This window comes from Vulpes vulpes, chromosome 6 (assembly GCF_048418805.1).
Source record: "Vulpes vulpes isolate BD-2025 chromosome 6, VulVul3, whole genome shotgun sequence".
NCBI classification, from domain to species: Eukaryota; Metazoa; Chordata; class Mammalia; order Carnivora; family Canidae; genus Vulpes; species Vulpes vulpes.
In genome coordinates, this window is record NC_132785.1 from 39,350,772 (window position 1) to 39,368,857 (window position 18,086).

The 18,086-nt window shown below is 35.9% G+C and overlaps 1 pseudogene; it reads right to left on the reverse strand.

Annotated features, from left to right (window-relative positions):
* Positions 1–5,743: 5,743 nt before the first annotated feature.
* LOC112923753 (SWI/SNF-related matrix-associated actin-dependent regulator of chromatin subfamily E member 1-like) overlaps positions 5,744–18,086 on the reverse strand; it is a 52,879-nt pseudogene continuing 40,536 nt past the window's right edge.

Below are 18,086 nucleotides of genomic sequence, written 5' to 3' on the forward strand. Positions count from 1 at the left end.
CAATTGTTCACCTCTCATCTCCCTGTAACAAAATTTTATATTCCCTCCCATTACCATCTGAATTCCCATGTCCCTATTCCCTGTAGGAGGAATTTGACTGGATTTGGCCAATGGAGTATGAACATAAATGAATGATGTCACTCACAAATAAAAGTTCAGAGCCATTTTCCTTTGCCATGAGAGTGACCTGTTCTAAAAGGAAGTTGCTCCTTCAGCACAGAGCCAAGTTACAGGTGCTAGAAACTGTAATGTGAGTTAGAAATAATGATATGTACTTGTAATGCTCAATGTAAGGTGCAATGTAAGCCAGTGAAGATCTTTTTTTTCTTCTTTTTTTCCCCAACAGAACAAAACTAACAATACAAGTAAACTTCAGTGAGTGGTAGATATGAGTAAGCTAATTGCAATTCAAAGGAAAAGGAGTAATATATTTTCTTTTAAAATTCAGTATTGATGTGATGTTGCGAGATACAAATCTTCTAATGCATTAAGACTTATGAGTAAGTAGAGTGAGCCTAAAAAGTCCATTAGCCCTTACTGTCATAACCTTGGAAATGCCCACAAATGTGGATTCCTAGTCAATGTTCAGTATCTCGTACTAAAAGTTAAAAATTGGTTCTACTTCATACCATTTAAGAGAGGTTGTCAGGGCAAAGTTCTCTCACATTGAAGGTAGGCAGAGGACATGAAGAGTTCCATCAGAAACCTTATTTAATTATATGAACACTTTCAAGAACAGCATTATCTTCTGTGAATTGAGAGCTTTAATATCTCTTGTTAATACAGGCCAACCAGAAACCACATGAAAATTAGAAAATAACACTCCATATGTTGGAGGCATTTAGGAAAAACAATTGCTAGTCTAACTTGGAGGAGCATATCCTTCTCAATGGGAAAATAAGCTGGACTTCAGACATAATGTAGCAAATTCAGTGACTTTTTAGTTACAATTAGTTATGGAGAGAAAAGCATCTGCTAAAATGGAAATTAGTAAAAGACTATAGTGTATTTTTGCTTGGCCTCTTTAACATCTGATGTAACTTGTAACCTTCATGCAATAATAACCACCAATATTATGATCACTGTAATTAAGCGCATGAGAGAGAAGGCACCTGACCTATGTGTATGCTGAGGGCTTTGCTACGGGAAAATTAAATGAAAATGTTCAAAGACTCACTGCTTGTTGCCGAGGAATACCATAAACCTAGAACTTGTTGGATGGTAGTGATGGTAATGGCAGCAAACTTCAGAACTAATCTTACTAACTCCGTTAATGACTTAATTTGGGTAAACTTTTAGAAGGACTGAACTGTAATAACTTTGGCCTAGTGGAAATTTCTATATGAAACTATTGGAGAGGCTGTGCCCTGACCAGCAGCACTGTGATCACATGAGAATACCCACATGCCATCATAAGTGCAATGTATTTCAACTACAAGTCGGAAAACCTAGCCAGTTTTGATAGATGATAGATAGTAAAATATGCTGATGTGAATTTAAATTTTAATGAGGACACAAGAATTTCAGAAGTTAATGTCATTAATTACCCAGGAAGGAAATCATGGACCCCAGGAATTCAGTAGGCTTGTGTCAGGAGGCTAAGTTAGGTGTCCTATAACATAGTAGTAAAGGGAAATTGCCCTGATGACTATAAAAGTTTCCGTGAATCTAGGGGCAAAATGCTATCTTATTTGGTGAATCAGTAATCAGTTTGTAACCCAAGACGGGTTGAGTATAGGGAGTAAGATGATATAGCTTCAAAATCACAACAAAATAAAAAGTATAAAATGTATGAGGCATGCTAAGACAAGTGTATGGATAAGGGGATATTGACATAGCAGCTTTTCCATTGCATTGGAAGGAGATTCTTTTAGGACAATCCTCTATCACTAACGGGAATTAACTTTGGCCTTGCTTTGAAAAAAAAAAAAAAAAAACACAAACATGCCGTCATTCAGGCCAGTAGCAATCAATAATTAACTTCCAATTCCTCACAAGGGAAAAGGCACGTGGTCTACAGACACATTTTTGGATCCCAAATATTTTCATATTTAGGGATAAATGTAGGGAATAAAATCATCAAATATGTATATTAACAAGCTGTGAGGTTGGGTTGGGGGAGCGGATAGTATAAAATGAGATGCTATCTATCCTCTACAAGTCACTGATTTTCAGGAAAAATAAAAGGAGCTGAGAGCTGGAGATGTCAAGACCCTGATAACACATTTAAACTATCTTCCTACTGATAAATTGGACGAGCATTTTATTTTTGTAACAGCAGTAGTTTCTCCAGAATGCATACAGGCTTTCCTCACCAACGATTAATCTATTAAGGTCACTGTAGAGATTCTAGCCTTAGGAGTTTCATATAGGAAAAGTTTCTCTACAATTATTTACTTAAACAATGGGTCCACCTTTAGAGTAGAAAACTTAAGGGGATGATCATACATATATATCTATATCTATATCTATATCTATATCTATATCTATATCTATATCTATATATAATATTATATATTCCAGTGAGCTGAAAGTAGTTGCAAAATTGGAAAGTAAAATCACCTGAAAAGGGAAGAGTTGACCCTTGAACAACAGGGGTTTAAACTGTGCAGGTTTGCTTATATGTGGATTTTTTGGGGAGAGTTAAAAATCTATACAGAAATTTTCAACTGTGTAAGGGATCAGGCTCTTAACATCCGCATTATTCAAGGGTCAACTGTATTTAGTTATACCATTTTGTTTTTTTTTATGAAACCTGGAAAAAATCATGCTGTTCACTTTAGGAGCTCTTTGGAAATGTCTCTGCCATTGTTCTTTACATATTCATAAGTCACAGAGAATCTTATCAAGGAAAGTTCCTAAGGTGGCTACAAAAGCTATCCAAGAAGAGTATCCACACCAACTCAGTTCAAGCCACAGAAGAAGTCCATCTTTGTAGTCCTGATGTCCTTTAATCCCCTTCAGTAACTTAAGCATCCTTTGAAGAGCTGTTGAATCCACTGAGTTGATGATTATATATATATATATATATATATATATACATATATATATACAAGAATATATGTTCTTATACATTATATATACTATTATAATATATATTATAATATATATACACTTAACATATATACCATTATACTCAAGATATGAATAAAAGAAATAAAATAAATATTCACTGAATCAAAGAATTAATATATATTCAAAAGTGATAGCTAAAAACAGGCCAAATATAAATTAGACACAGTGTTCTGGAAAAATAATACAAATATAATACAAACTGATGGTTTTGTGGGCTATAGAGATGATGCTATCATTTTTATGGTCTACAAAACCTCCTTATTTCCTTTTTTTCCTTCTTATTTAATTTATCTCAGATTTTCTACACCAGTCTATGTTTTTCTGTCCTCCTCTTTTCTGCTCATTGGGGTTTACTTTGTGTTGATTTGTTATAAATTGGTAAAGAATGAAAGGTAGCTCCAGGGTCTTTCTCTTAGCAAGTGGATCTCAAAATCTGTTTTTACCTGTCTGCAGCAATTTGCCATCATTCACTATCTCATTTCATTGCCTATACCAAGAGATAGGATGGTGCTAGTGACCTGAGACTTGATCTCTGAGATTCTGGAAGTTTCTGGGTTCTCCCTGGCTGTTTCGATATGTATGTGTCCCTGAATTATTTAAGGTGATATTTGTACCTTTGTTTTCAATAAAAGAAAAAAGAAAAAAAAAAGCAAATTAAAGTCAAATGGGATTTCACTAGGGCAGAGCTTGAGAGGAACATTCACTAAATGATTTTAACACTAGGAAAGTTTATTAAAATATGAAAAGAACTAGATCTTCCCTTTCATCTGTTGATACATCCAAGACATTTCTCGAATATACTACTATATTTTTTTACTGCAGGTACCTCTTTCATTGAACATCCCCTAAAGTGATAGAGTAATTCAAACTGCTCGTCGTAAGAATGTATGAGCAAGTATGACATGGTATAAAAAGTGATCTAACTTTCCTGGGTGAAGAAATATAAATTAGAATACACATTTTAGGGAAGTTATATGTTTGTCTCAAATCCAGATGACAAAGACAAATTTTTCTAAGAGAACCTGGGAGCAAAAAAATGACTTTAATAAATGTTGCTGGAATTTGGGAATTATAGCCATTTAAAAATTCAAGAACTTAATTGTGAGTAAAGCAGACACCATTTTGCTGTCATCAGAAAGTGCAGTTAGGGAGAGAACCAGTTATCAAAAATAAGATGATAAGTGTTACGAAGGACAAATGCAATGTACTGTAAATGAAAGCTCTAACTTAGTCTAGATAAATGTCCTTAGCATTTGCTTGAAAACAAAAACTTTGATCTTTTCATTGAGATCTAAAAGATGAGTGTTTGCTGACAAAAAAGGAGCAAAGTCAGGATGGTTGGAGCAGAGGCAACAGTGTGTGTGATGGCCTAAGGCAGGGAGCAGTATTGCTCACTAGAGGAAATGAAGGTCAGAGTGAAAGAAGAATAGAAAAATGTTAGACATGAAGTTGAAAAGTGAAGTGCAGACCCTAAAATGGTAGGCCTTGCACATGTTAAAAGTAGGGGAGTCACTGAAAAATTATAAACAAGAAAGATACTCAGATTTGCATTATTAAATGATCAATTTCCCTGTACTGTAAAGATTTGCAGAACAGAAAGAAAGTGGGGCCACTTAGAAGGGTGTTGCATTAATTGAGGGAACAGTAGACGATCACTTGGATTAGGATCCTGGCAGAAAAGATGCTGAGAGAGGCAGAGCCTAAGAGCTATTTGGGAGGCAAAATCAATAGAGTATCAGACCTCACTGATACGCGGGATGAGAGGAGAGCGTCTTGAAGGATTCTCAGGTTTCTAACTTGTACAGCTGGATGGATACTGTTATCGTTCATTCTGATAGAAATCATTAGAGGAAGACACTGCAAGATCACTAGTGAGCATGGAAGCATACAAGTAGGCAGTTATCCTGTTAAATGGGGCTAGAATTCAAAAGGGCTGAGGTGCAGACACATATTTACGTGTTTAATGTCAGAGTATATTCCTAACAACTGAAGCGATGGGTAGGGTGTGAATTAACTGAAGGACATTGAGTGAGGATCATGTGACCTGTGACAATCCACAAAGAAATTCAACAGTTAAGGATTGCATAGAAAAAAATGACCATCCATGTGGTTGAGAAGGGAGAATTAAAGCATAAGATGAATGCCAGAAGAGGGTGGTATCGAATAAACCAAAGCAATATGCTGTCATTTTTTAAAAAGATTTTATTCATTTATTTGTGAGAGACACAGAGAGAGAGAGAGGCAGAGACACAGGCAGAGGGAGAAACAGGCTCAATGCAGGGAGCCCGACGTGGGACTCGATCCAGGGTCTCCAGGATCACGCCCTGGGCTGCAGGCGGCGATAAACCGCTGAGCCACCAGGGCTGCCCATGCTGTCATTTTTATTACTGTTGTTATTTTGAATATTATTTTATTCAGAGGCAGCGGTTTAATGCTCACTTAGTACAAAGTGCTTCTGAAATATCAGACAAGGTGAAAGTTGGAAAATCTTCCCTGGACTTAGTGCTACAAAGAACAGTGATCTGGAAACGAAAAGCTCTCTAAGTAGAGGGGAGAGTTGACAGGATGGAATGGAGTGACAATTGAGAGCATGATGAAGAGATTTCCTTTCTTTCTTTTTTTTTTTTCATTTGAAAAAGTGTTTAGAACACATAATACAAGGCAACGTTTATTCTTTCTTCTTGTCTTCCGGTGAGGGTCAGCTGGTGGCTCCTCACTGTGGTGCTATTGCTCTCGGAGACAGTGTTACTATCACTGGGCTCTTCCTCAACCACACTGTCGGCCCCCTCCTGCCCGCTGGCCTTGTCTTCAGGAGTAGATGTGCCTTCCTCATCATTCTCATGGCTTTCGTCACTTCATCAGGATGCTTTCATGGTGTCTCTGGTCTCAGTCTTACTGGCATCTGGCTCCTCCTCAGGAACCACACTGCTCTGACTGCCTTGGGCTTGCTCTGCTGCTTCCTCCTTTTCCTCTTGCCTTTTGCAGGCCTGTCCCTCTGCCTGTGCAATTCCAGGGGCAATTTTCTTCCATATCCACCTTGATTTTCAGACTGAACAGTATTTTTGAGTTCATTGTTAAATGAATCTGTCCTTTCCAGGAATTTCCTCTTCTTTTCTGGGTGCTGCTCCTCTATTTGAAGAAGTTCAGCTTCTAGTTTTTGCTACTAAGGACTGGTGGTCCAGTCACATTCTAGGTGCTGTGACAACTGACCAAACATCTGGTCCCATACTTTCACCGGGGATTTCACTGATGAGGCGATGATCTCTCTGAAAATGGATGCTTCATTGAATGGTTCACTAAAAAGCCAGTATCATAATCATCTGCATCTTAAGCTAGCTGAATGCTCATGCACGGTTCTCCTTTCTCTGTGTGAGACTGTCTCTGTCAACCTTCTTCCTCCAAAGCAGCTTCCGTATGACTTTCTGCATTTCTGTAAGCAAAGTATGCAAGGGAATTATGAGAGGTCTTCATAGATTCATTGTACTCTACCCTTTCTGCTTTGTATTCATTTAAATATTCTTGTTTTTCTTTACCAGTGAGATCTTGCCACATGCCACCAATAATCTGGCCAATCTCCTACAAGTTTAGGTCAAAGTTGGAAGCTTTTACTTGGTCCCAGAATTTTCTGCTGTACCTCATGTAGGGCATCAGTGTGTTATCTGGTGGCTTTGGGTGTTTTGATCTTAATACCAGAGGATACACTGCCTGGCTGTAGGTGCATGGGTTCCCTCCCAGCCTGTAGTTGTAGGTGAGATAACTGCATGGATGGTATCCCACAGACCCTGGTGTGGTGGGAAAATTGGTGTTGCAGGAGTGAGGGTGCGAGGTGGGACATAAGATGGTCTTTCTGACACTTTGGAAGATTAAGTTCACGGTTCTGTAAGCCTGAATCTGAGACGCAGAGGGTAGAAAAAGCGCCCACAGCTCCATCCTCGTTTCCCTTTTATGATGATGAAGTTATTTCTTAAATTGGGCCTGAAAGGTAAGAATGCATGGTAGTAGTTGGGTAGTAAACTGACCTAGGAAAAAAAGGATTTTTTAAATTATTATTAATGTATTTATTTTGCCTTTTAGGTTAAAGAGATTCCAGCCTGTTTCAGCACCAATGGAAAAGATAAATAATAGAATGTAATAGAGAGGAAAGTGACTGATCTGGCCAAGGAAGAGGCAGGAACAGCTGAATGCAGAATTTCTTTGTTCCTGAGAAGAAGTACAAAGAATTCCTAAAAGTGAATGTTTAAAACATTCTGACGTCCTTTCTAAATGTTCATACAGATTAATTCACTAAATCCATAGTCATAGGAGATAGAAGCATGGATAACCCCATTTTACAGATGAGTTAAATAAGTTGTCAAAAGCCAATTTTGTAGGTAATGGAACCAGGAATCAAACCTTGAAAGATGGGGGCATCTGAGTGGCTTAGTGGTTGAGCATCTGCCTTTGGCTTGGGTCGTGTCAGTCCCAGGGTTCTGGGATCGAGTCCTGCATCTGGCTCCCTGTGGGGAGACTGCTTCTCCCTCAGCTTATGTCTCTGCTTCTCTTTCTGTGTCTCTCATGAATAAATGAATAAAATCTTAAAAACAAAAATTCAAAAGACAGACTCCAGCGTCAATTGACTAACCACTACCCTATATTATCTATCTGGTCTTATCATTTTCCAGCTAATCTGTAAGAACTCTGAGGGAAACCTGCCTGTCTCATGCTTCCCTTGGTTTTCAATAAAGACAAATTTAATCTTTGTAATGAAATACCTATGCTTATTCCAATATTTTAGATAAACAAAAGTTTAAGGGAGATGAGAAATGCCTCAGTTTTATTTTATAGTACATGGTAAAGACCAATTTGAACCCACATTGGTCTAAATTTAAAGCCATTGACCTTTTCCCTCACCAAGATGAATGATTTTCAAGTTCTCATGGTTGAAAGCTACTCTCCTGCTGATCACAGTTACTCCAACATTGATCTCTCAAGCCTGCTTTAAAAGAAAGCTTTTCTTCGCACTCCCCTTTCCCCTCTAGAGCCCACTATGCTAATTCAAATTTGTTGTCCTCATGAGTGCTCCCTAGCACCCCATACCTACTTCATTCACAGCACACATCTTTGCATTATAATCATCTGGTTAATTATGAAACAAGATAACTGTTAACACTTTTTTTTTTTAATGAGAAAGGCTACCAGCTGCTACAGAGTAGTCTTGCTGAAAATAACCTGAAGCAGCTCATGTAGATTATCAAACATTACTTATTTTGGTGTCTCAGCTTTATGAAGGCATTGCATAGAGCGTGTATGAAGTTCTAGGACTTGGACAAAATCAAGAAGGATTGCCTTGAATTGATCCAGCATTATAGTAACACTTTGTGTGGAGAAAGGGTGCCATGTCTCATGTTCTTTGGGAAAGAAGACCACCCCCCACCCCAAGTACACCAGAGGAGGTTCACAGGGTGGGTAGTGTACTCTGAGCTGGTGGAGAGGGCTTGCTGATTCTTGTGGGGATCTTAGCCTGTTCCTAAGGCTGGAACTCTTCTGAGGCTCGCTAATATTTGCCAGGTAATAGCTGAACATGGGGGAAGGTCGTGAAAAATAAACAAGCTAGTCCTGACTTAGAGTGAGCTGCAGCGAAGATAGTCCATCTTCTTTACTGGGCAGGACCAGGTCTAGAAAACATGTACTCTTTGGCAGTAAGAAACAGTGACAAAACCCTAGCACTGAAAACCACACCCTCACTCCCTTTCTACAGACTCAAGTTTTTTTGGGCTAGCCTGTGGCAGGACATCTTAAGAGCCGAATAAGGGGTTAATCGGGAAAATAAGGATCATTGCTAGTTTATTACCTAATAGTTAAACTGGGCAAATGGATTTTCTTTTGCTAACTCCTACTCCAGTGTGTTGAGGACTTTGCTAATTTGTTTTTGCCACTCCTGTATCGCAAATGTTTGCTCAAAGTGGAACTTAACTGTGTATTTAATACAAAAAACTGGAAGAAGCATAGCACATGCATTTTTACTTTTGGTAGTAGGCTCATGTGAATATATCTCTAAATAATTACAATAACTATTTTATGGTACTTTAGCATTAAGCTAGGAATGTTAAAGATATTACCTTATTTGATATTTATATAACTCTATATGATACGTACTGCTACTTGTTAAAATCTGAGACTTAGGCCTTAAACCACATGGCCAGAATCACATTATTAGATATTTATAAAATCAGTACTGAATGAAACTTAAAATACAAGTAGTTCAGTTACAGAAACTGTACTCTTAATCCTAAATATAATTTTGTGCCTTGTCAAAAGAACTAGGCTGAAACCATTTTAAGTGAATTCTGTGTAAAGTAAAATCTCCTTCATTAACAATCTTTTAAGCATAAAAGACTTGTATTTTCTCATAGGTAAATTATAAACATGGAATAAAGATGAGTCAGGAAATTAATATTAGAATTTCAACAGTGCTTCAGAACTGTGATTTTTGGAAATATACTTAGTAACTTCAATAGCCTATTTTTGATTTTGCATCAGTTATTTTGGAAGAGACACTATGGTTATAAACTGTGTAATTTGAAAATTAATCTTAGTGAGTAGTGAATAAACAACATTTATTGAGCTTTACTTGAAGGAGTACGGCATTATTTAACTCTTTCCAAGGCCTCTCTTTCCTAAGCCATATACACAAAAATGGAGGAATTATACAAATAAGAATCGGATGGTAGCATAGAAGTCTACCCTGAATTGAGCAAATATAATAAGATAATTTTTGTATAAGGTCTAAAGATGTATTACACATGCCCCCTCCCTATCCCTTTTACCCCATCTTTCCTTCTCCTTTTCTCTCCCTCTCATAGGGTATGGGTTCCATACAGTGGATGTGCCCTTGCAAAAGTCAACCAGCTGCTATTCTATCTCCCCTCATTTTCAGGAAGAAACATATCACACAGTGTTTTGGATTAGAGTGTGTTCACCAGGAAGATTACTGATAACTGAAAATTATAATTCAGACTAAGATAGAGGGAAAATTAATTAGACATGAATCAATCATCCCTTAGAAATTACATAGTTTTTCTTTTACTGATTTCTTCCTTTTCATCTCTGTCCAATCTTTCAGGCTTTCCCATTTTTCCTTTATTAAACATTGAATCATGAGTATACTGTAGACACTGTCATAGGTACTTAGCTCTTGAAGAGTTCAGGTTGAGTTAAGAAGGAAAATATATAATCAAATACATTGCAAAAGTGGATAAATTGTTTTACATGAAGAAAATATTGCACAGTAGATTTTCAATTGTAGCTCCTAGTATTTCAGACAAGGAGGTGTTATCCTAAATCGGTGCTGTTTGACAATTGAGCACTAATAAAAAGAAATAAAAGGTGGTGATTTTAATTCAAAACTACCATTTAAATTGTTATATTTTGGATTCTAGAATCTAAGAGCTAAATTTCATCACCTTCCAAATTGGAAGGAGATGTTTTGGTCAGGCAAATCCAAGGAAGAAGTTTTAAAAATATCTTTTTTATAAAAATAACTGTGCCATATTTTTCTATTCCAATGATTATTCTAACAGAGAAATTTTGATGATGTTTAATAAATTCCATTACCAACATTTATACAACACTATATATCTATGATGACATCCTTTCTGAAACATTTTAAAGTGAACTAATTAGTTTGATATTTTCAATAAAAATTAGTTATTTTGAAACATTTTGAAAGCATGCTTATAGCAAATTGTGAAGACTAATTCTAACTAGGATCAGTCTCCTAATGATTAATTCTGTGTGCTTCCCAATTACACTAGGCCAATACCAGAGTTTTTTGATTTTCAAATTGGTTTTGACATAATGCCATATGTAGTAGTTTGTCTTGACAAAGTACCACAAATTGGGTGGCTTAAACACTAGAAATTTATTGTGTCACAATTCTAAGTTGTTGACAAGATTGGTTCTTTCTGAGGGGCATAAAGGAAAGATATGTTCTAGTCCTTTCTCCTTGGCTTGTAGATGGCTCTCTTGATATGCAAAAGGTGTTTATGTTCTAGGCCTTTCTCCTTGGCTTGTAGATGGCTCTCTTGATATGCAAAAGGTGTTTATGTTCTAGGCCTTTCTCCTTGGCTTGTAGATGGCTCTCTTCATATACAAAAGGTGTTTTGTATGTGTGCTTTTGCACAGATTTCCATCTCTTATAAGGATACGAATCATAATTAGGGCTCACCCTATAGATCCCTCCTTAACTAATTGCACCCACAACATTCTATTTCCAAATAAGGCCATTTTCTAAGGTATTGAGAGTTAAAACTTCAACATATATTTTGTTTTTGGTGGAGGGGGCTCTACGTAACCCATAATACCATCAAATTTTGTAATTCAATCCTTTAAAAAAATATGGGAATAAATTAAAAATAATGTCCTGATCTTTGATTCTTTGGATTCTCATTAACATAGGGACAACAAATGAGCATTTTTACAAAGTATACTTTTGACCATCTGTAAAAGATCATAAGGCATTTTTTTTTCTACAGTCTCCCTCGTTCCCACTTGGACATTGGTAGTTTAGTTCTAATAATTCAATATGCATTATAATATCAAGAGGGTCTTGATTGTTATGCTTTGTGCCTGCCAAGGGAGATAGGGTAGTGGGGGTTATCATGTGTTGGCTGACTGAACAAATTACTTTTTTTATTTTTCTTAATTTTTTTTTTTAAGTAAGCTCCACATCCATCATGGAGCCCAAATTGGGATTTAAACTCAGGAACTTGAGATCCAGACCTAAGCTGAGATCGAGAGTTGGATGCTCAAATAACTGAGCCACACAGGTGCCCCAACAAAATACTTTTCAATTGGTTTTGACTCTGGCAGATTATTGCCAAGATTATTTCCAGATCATTACCTTCAAAATGTTCTGTAGGGAACATTTTGCTTTTTCTTACCCCACCTAAATTTCAAACTTAGAAATTGCAGACTACGTAAGTATAAAACAAATAATAATTTTATGTGTTAATGAAGCTCTCTTTAGGCAGTTTTAGTTATTTTTGGTGTTTCTACCACATTGGCTTTATCATCCAAGTTGTAGAAACCTTCATCTTTGGCAATGTATCTCTCAGGATGGAAGTTGAAGATATAAAAAGTGGAAGTGGAAGTGGCCAAGTGGAAGAAATCAGAGGCTGCAAGAGACCTGGAGTGTGAACTAGGCCTGGGGCTCTTTCTCCTTTCAGCCTGACTTGCTGAGGAAGGCAGTTTTGTTCAGTCTGATGTTGTACTCAACTCTTTCTCCCAGTTTATGCCTCCTTTTAACATTTTATTTATAATTGCATTCAATATTATTTTCAAATCGTCTTATTTATTCTCAGTTCAATGTCTCTATGATCCCTTTTCCTATAACTTTGTTCATTTATACATACATAAAATATTTCAGAAAACAGTACTTATTACAACTTAAGTAAACTAAAATTAAGACAAAGTACAAAATTAAAACATTTTCCCAGGCTCTTCAGTGTGGTATGTAGTCTTCATACTGACCTTAATTCAATGTATTTAAAATTAAGCCTGAGCTTTAATGCCTGGATCTTCTGTAGTTTCAGAGCATGGGTTGATTTGAATTCATGTTCTCATGTTACAGAGCCTGTCAGGGATGAGATTGAAACCTTACACATTCACTGTTTGAAGCATGGGAAAATTGCTTAAGTTCTCTAGATTTTAGTCTCTTACCTACAATATAAAGATAATAATGACTATTTCATAAGTTTGTGCAGGAGTTAAGATAGATGATAAATGTAAAGTACCTGGAATGTTGCTGGTTTTCTGTAAGCACTTAATAAGATGACCACCATTATTGTGTATACAAAAGTCTCAAAAGTTGTTCTCTCCATCTTCTCAATACCAACCATCTAGGAACATTCTCTATAGTAAGTCATTTCATTACCACCTCCAGGAATATAAATTATCCTGTGAATCTTCATTTTAATTCCAAAGGCCTGATCTTCACTTGCTTTCCTAAAAACCTTGTATTTTTCAATATGGGTGAGTATTTTTCTCTCTAAGCCTCAGTTTACACATCTATAAAATGGGGGTAATAATCATGTCTAACAGGACTATTATGACTGATTTTGAAAGAAAATTATAAAGCATGATACACATTATGCATTGATGGCCACTTTTGCACTAGTATTGTCAAAATAACAATGTTATCAAAATAGAGTTTGAGTTATAGTTGCAGCCAGACCTACCCAGAAATACTGAGAAATATGTATGTGCCTACTTAGCAAGTGTAAATTACTAAATGCAAGCTCTCTGCCAATCAATGCAATTTCATTGGGTATTAATCTAGTAGATTTGACTAAAGTTAGCATTACAATTCAAACCATGTGTGCTTATCCATATAATTATGAACATTTCAAGGCTAATTCCTCTAAAATGACATTTCATCTCTCATATATATATATTTTTTAATATATAAATGGTTACCAAACAAATGGAACACACATTTGAGCTTTGTCCGAGTTTAGACATCAGGCTTCGGACCTTGAATCACTGACGTATAATAGACTAATATATATAAATATGAGGCTTATTATCATTTTAAATACAGATGCTGTTATGTTTTTAATACTCAATAGTACAATAAGTCATTTTTATTATAGGCTGGGATTTTGAAGAACATAACTTCTCTCCTAAAAACTAGAAAATCAAAAAAAAAACTAGAAAATCAAATTTTCTTACTGAGTAGAAGTGGTATTAAATATGTCTTTCTTCTTCATATATATTTTAAGTTTTGTTTGTAAAATCTATCAACAGTTCTAAAGTAACATTTCTAGGAATAGACATACTCAGTGATCCTTGAAGATAAGCTATGATTGATGAAGGAATTAAATGCAGAAATATCTAGTAAATATTTGTGAAAAATGATTATGTATTTACAGTTATTTTATTAACTTGTACAATGTTTTTTATTGAGCAAGAATGAACTTTCCCAGGTTTTTTTTTTTTTATTTTCCAGGTTTCAAAAAGAAGGGTTAAAAACTGGAATTTATTTCTGACACATATATATCAGTTATATATACATGTATGTAAATGTTTTTTAAATAATAAATTTATTTTTTATTGGTGTTCAATTTGCCAACATACAGAATAACTGCCAGTGCTCATCCCGTCGAGTGCTCCCCTCAGTGCCCGTCACCCAGTCACCCCCACCCCCGGCCCTCCTCCCCTTCCACCACCCCTAGTTCTTTCCCAGAGGCTAGGAGTCTTCCATGTTCTGTCTCCCTTTCTGATATTTCCTACCCATTTCTTCTCCCTTCCCCTCTATTCCCTTTCACTATTATTTATATTCCCCAAATGAATGAGACCATATAATGTTTGTCCTTCTCCGATTGGCTTATTTCACTCAGCATAATACCCTCCAGTTCCATCCACATCGAAGCAAATGGTGGGTATTTGTTATTTCTAATGGCTGAGTAATATTCCATTGTATACATAAACCACATCTTCTTTATCCATTCATCTTTCGATGGACACCGAGGCTCCTTTCACAGTTTGCCTATTGTGGACATTGCTGCTAGAAACATCAGGGTGCAGGTGTCCCGGCGTTTCATTGCATCTGAATCTTTGGGGTAAATCCCCAACAGTGCAATTGCTGGGTCGTGGGCAGATCTATTTTTAACTCTTTGAGGAACCTCCACACAGTTTTCCAGAGTGGCTGCACCAGTTCACATTCCCACCAACAGTGTAAGAGGGTTCCCTTTTCTCCGCATCCTCTCCAACATTTGTGGTTTCCTGCCTTGTTAATTTTCCCCATTTTCACTGGTGTGAGGTGGTATCTCATGGTGGTTTTGATTTGTATTTCCCTGATGGCAAGTGATGCAGAGCATTTTCTCATGTGCATGTTGGCCATGTCTATGTCTTCGTCTGTGAGATTTCTGTTCATGTCTTTTTCCCATATCATGATTGGATTGTTTGTTTCTTTGCTGTTGAGTTTAAGAAGTTCTTTATAGATCTTGGAAACTAGCCCTTTATCTGATACGTCATTTGCAAATATCTTCTCCCATTCTGTAGGTTGTCTTTTAGTTTTGTTGACTGTATCCATTGCTGTGCAAAACCTTCTTATCTTGATGAAGTCCCAATAGTTCATTTTTGCTTTTGTTTCTTTTGCCTTCGTGGATGTATCTTGCAAGAAGTTACAGTGGCTGAGTTCAAAAAGGGTGTTGCCTGTGTTCTCTTCTAGGATTTTGATGGAATCTTGTCTCACATTTAGATCATTCATCCATTTTGAGTTTATCTTTGTGTATGGTGAAAGAGAGTGGTCTGGTTACATTCTTCTGCATGTGGATGTCCAATTTTCCCAGCACCATTTATTGAAGAGACTGTCTTTCTTCCAGTGGATAGTCTTTCCTCCTTTATCGAATATTAGTTGACCATAAAGTTGATGGTCTACTTCTGGATTCTCTATTCTGTTCCATTGATCTGTGTGTCTGTTTTTGTGCCAGTACCACACTGCCTTGATGACCACGGCTTTGTAGTACAACCTGGAATCTGGCATTGTGATGCCCCCAGCTATGGTTTTCTTTTTTAAAATTCCCCTGGCTATTCGGGGTCTTTACTGATTCCACAGAAATCTTAAAATAATTTGTTCTAACTCTCTGAAGAAAGTCCATGGTATTTTGATAGGGATTGCATTAAATGTGAAAATTGCCCTGGGTAACATACGTTTAGACATATATATCAGAGTTTCTGACATATATGTATCAGAATTATATATGAATTATATATATGTTTTATAAATATTTTATAACTATGTATAGTATAAAACTATGAGAATCAAAGACACTTCAGAACAAAAAATGGAGAACCAGCTTATGCTAAGAGTATGAAGATAAGAGTACGACTTAATAGATATTAACAAAGGAAAAGAGATGTAGTCTAGATGGCTTATAAAATTAGGTCAATTCATTTGTTAATTGCTTTTTCTTTTAAAAGGTCTTTTGGGAGACTTTAATATAATAGTTATTTTAAGAATAAAATACCTTTCTTCTCCCATTCTCATATTTGATCATTAAAATTTTTAGTATCAAGGGAAACTTACCATATTGCACTTTGAATCAGCTAAATTATATGAATAAATTATCTGTAACAAAGAGCTCACATGTTTCTAGACATAATATCTTTCAAGTTAATGAACTCCAAAATAAAATATGATTTGGAGTATATATTATATGCTGCTTATTTTCTCTTGTGTTTCAATGGTCTGCATGGGTTATTAGGATATGTAGGTCCAAAAATGGGATGAATTATTTTGGAATTTAGCATAACATATTTAATCAACATGCTGATGGAGGGTATTAATCTTCTTCTAAAATTATTAAGAATAAATATTAATGATAACCATGACAAAGCAAATATAGATGTTTATTTATAGTGGTATCTTCCTAGAGATACCATATGTAACAAAGTTTAGTATTAAAGATATAATATATCTATTATGAAAACCCATATTGGGATATCATTATAATGAAGAAATAAAAAGATTGAAAATAACTAAATCTGTATATATCTATCATTAACATTATTAAATTATAATTCATATTATTATTATTTTTTAATTCATGAGAGACACAGAGAAAGGGGCAGAGACACAGGTATAGGGAGAAGCAGGCTCTCTGCAGGGAAACCGATGTTGGACTTGATTCCAGGAATCCGGGATCAGGCCCTTAGCCAAAGGCAGACACTCAACCACCAAGCCACCCAGGTGTTCCCATACTATGTGTTTAGTAATATATCTGCTTTAAGTAGTTCCTCACTTCCTGGATTTAATCTACATGCTGACAGGGACTCTGCTGTATCCTCTGTTGCGTATCCTAATCACATAGATTAGGAACTAAGTCAATATGCAATAAAAGCAATTGATAATTAACATTCCCATTGTTAAAAAATTAAGCAAAAGTTTATAGAATATACAATATGAACAAGCTGACTGTTTATAAAACTATTTGTTAGCATTATTTAAAACTTTAATGAACTGTAGTTATTTAAGAATATATATCATATTTTATAATATGTACATATTTTAAAATTTTAGCCCTAAATTACAATTCATAGAAAATGCATTTAGGGTCCCTGGGTAGCTCAGTCAATTAAGTGTCTTCCTTCTGCTCAAGTCATGATTTCAGGGGTCTTGGGATGGAGTCCCTTGTGGTCAGGCTCCCTGCTCAGTGAGGAGTCTGCTTCTCCCTCTTCCTCTGTCCTTCCCCCTGCTAGAGCTCTGTCTCTCTCTCTCTTTCAAATAAATAAATAAAATCTTTCAAATGCATTTGGAATTAAAAATAGGATTTATTATTGACCTTAGACTTGGCTCATTTTGTGCTGTGTCTCTTTTTTGGCTCTTGTTACTCCTCTTATTGTAGATAATAGAAAATAACATGGATATTTTTATCATGAAAGTGGCTTCTCTAGTTATTTTTGTCTTTTAAGTGACAGATATTTGTACTGTTTAAATGGGAATAGACTGTCTTAGGAATTAGTGAGTTCTTTTTACTGGAACTATAAAAAATAAAGCTGGGAAATATATAATTATGTCCTGGATATGCTGAGATATGATTCATACATTAAATATGAAATGGTATAGAAAATGGTTTTCAAATTGTAGTTCATGAATTGCTAGAGATTTTTTTCTGGTTACTAAGGGTCCTCTGAGGGAATAAAGGAAGGCCAAGAAGACAATGTTCTGGGGCCTACATTTATGTTTTAAGCAGGACAGATTGATACTGACTATTTTAGCTATGGGGGTTCCATAAAGATTTATCCTAAGTAGTACATGGTTATTTAGGCTTAATAGCCACAGTATTAAAGACTCCTTGAGGTCCTCTTAAATTGGTGATCCCATGATTCCACAGATATACAAAATAAAGGTATCATTTGGTTGCATATATAAGCTATTATCATTTTCCTCTTTGAGTATATATTCCCCTCCTTAAAGAATTATATTACCCCTCTCCAATGAATCATAGAAAATTTAGGACTTAATAACA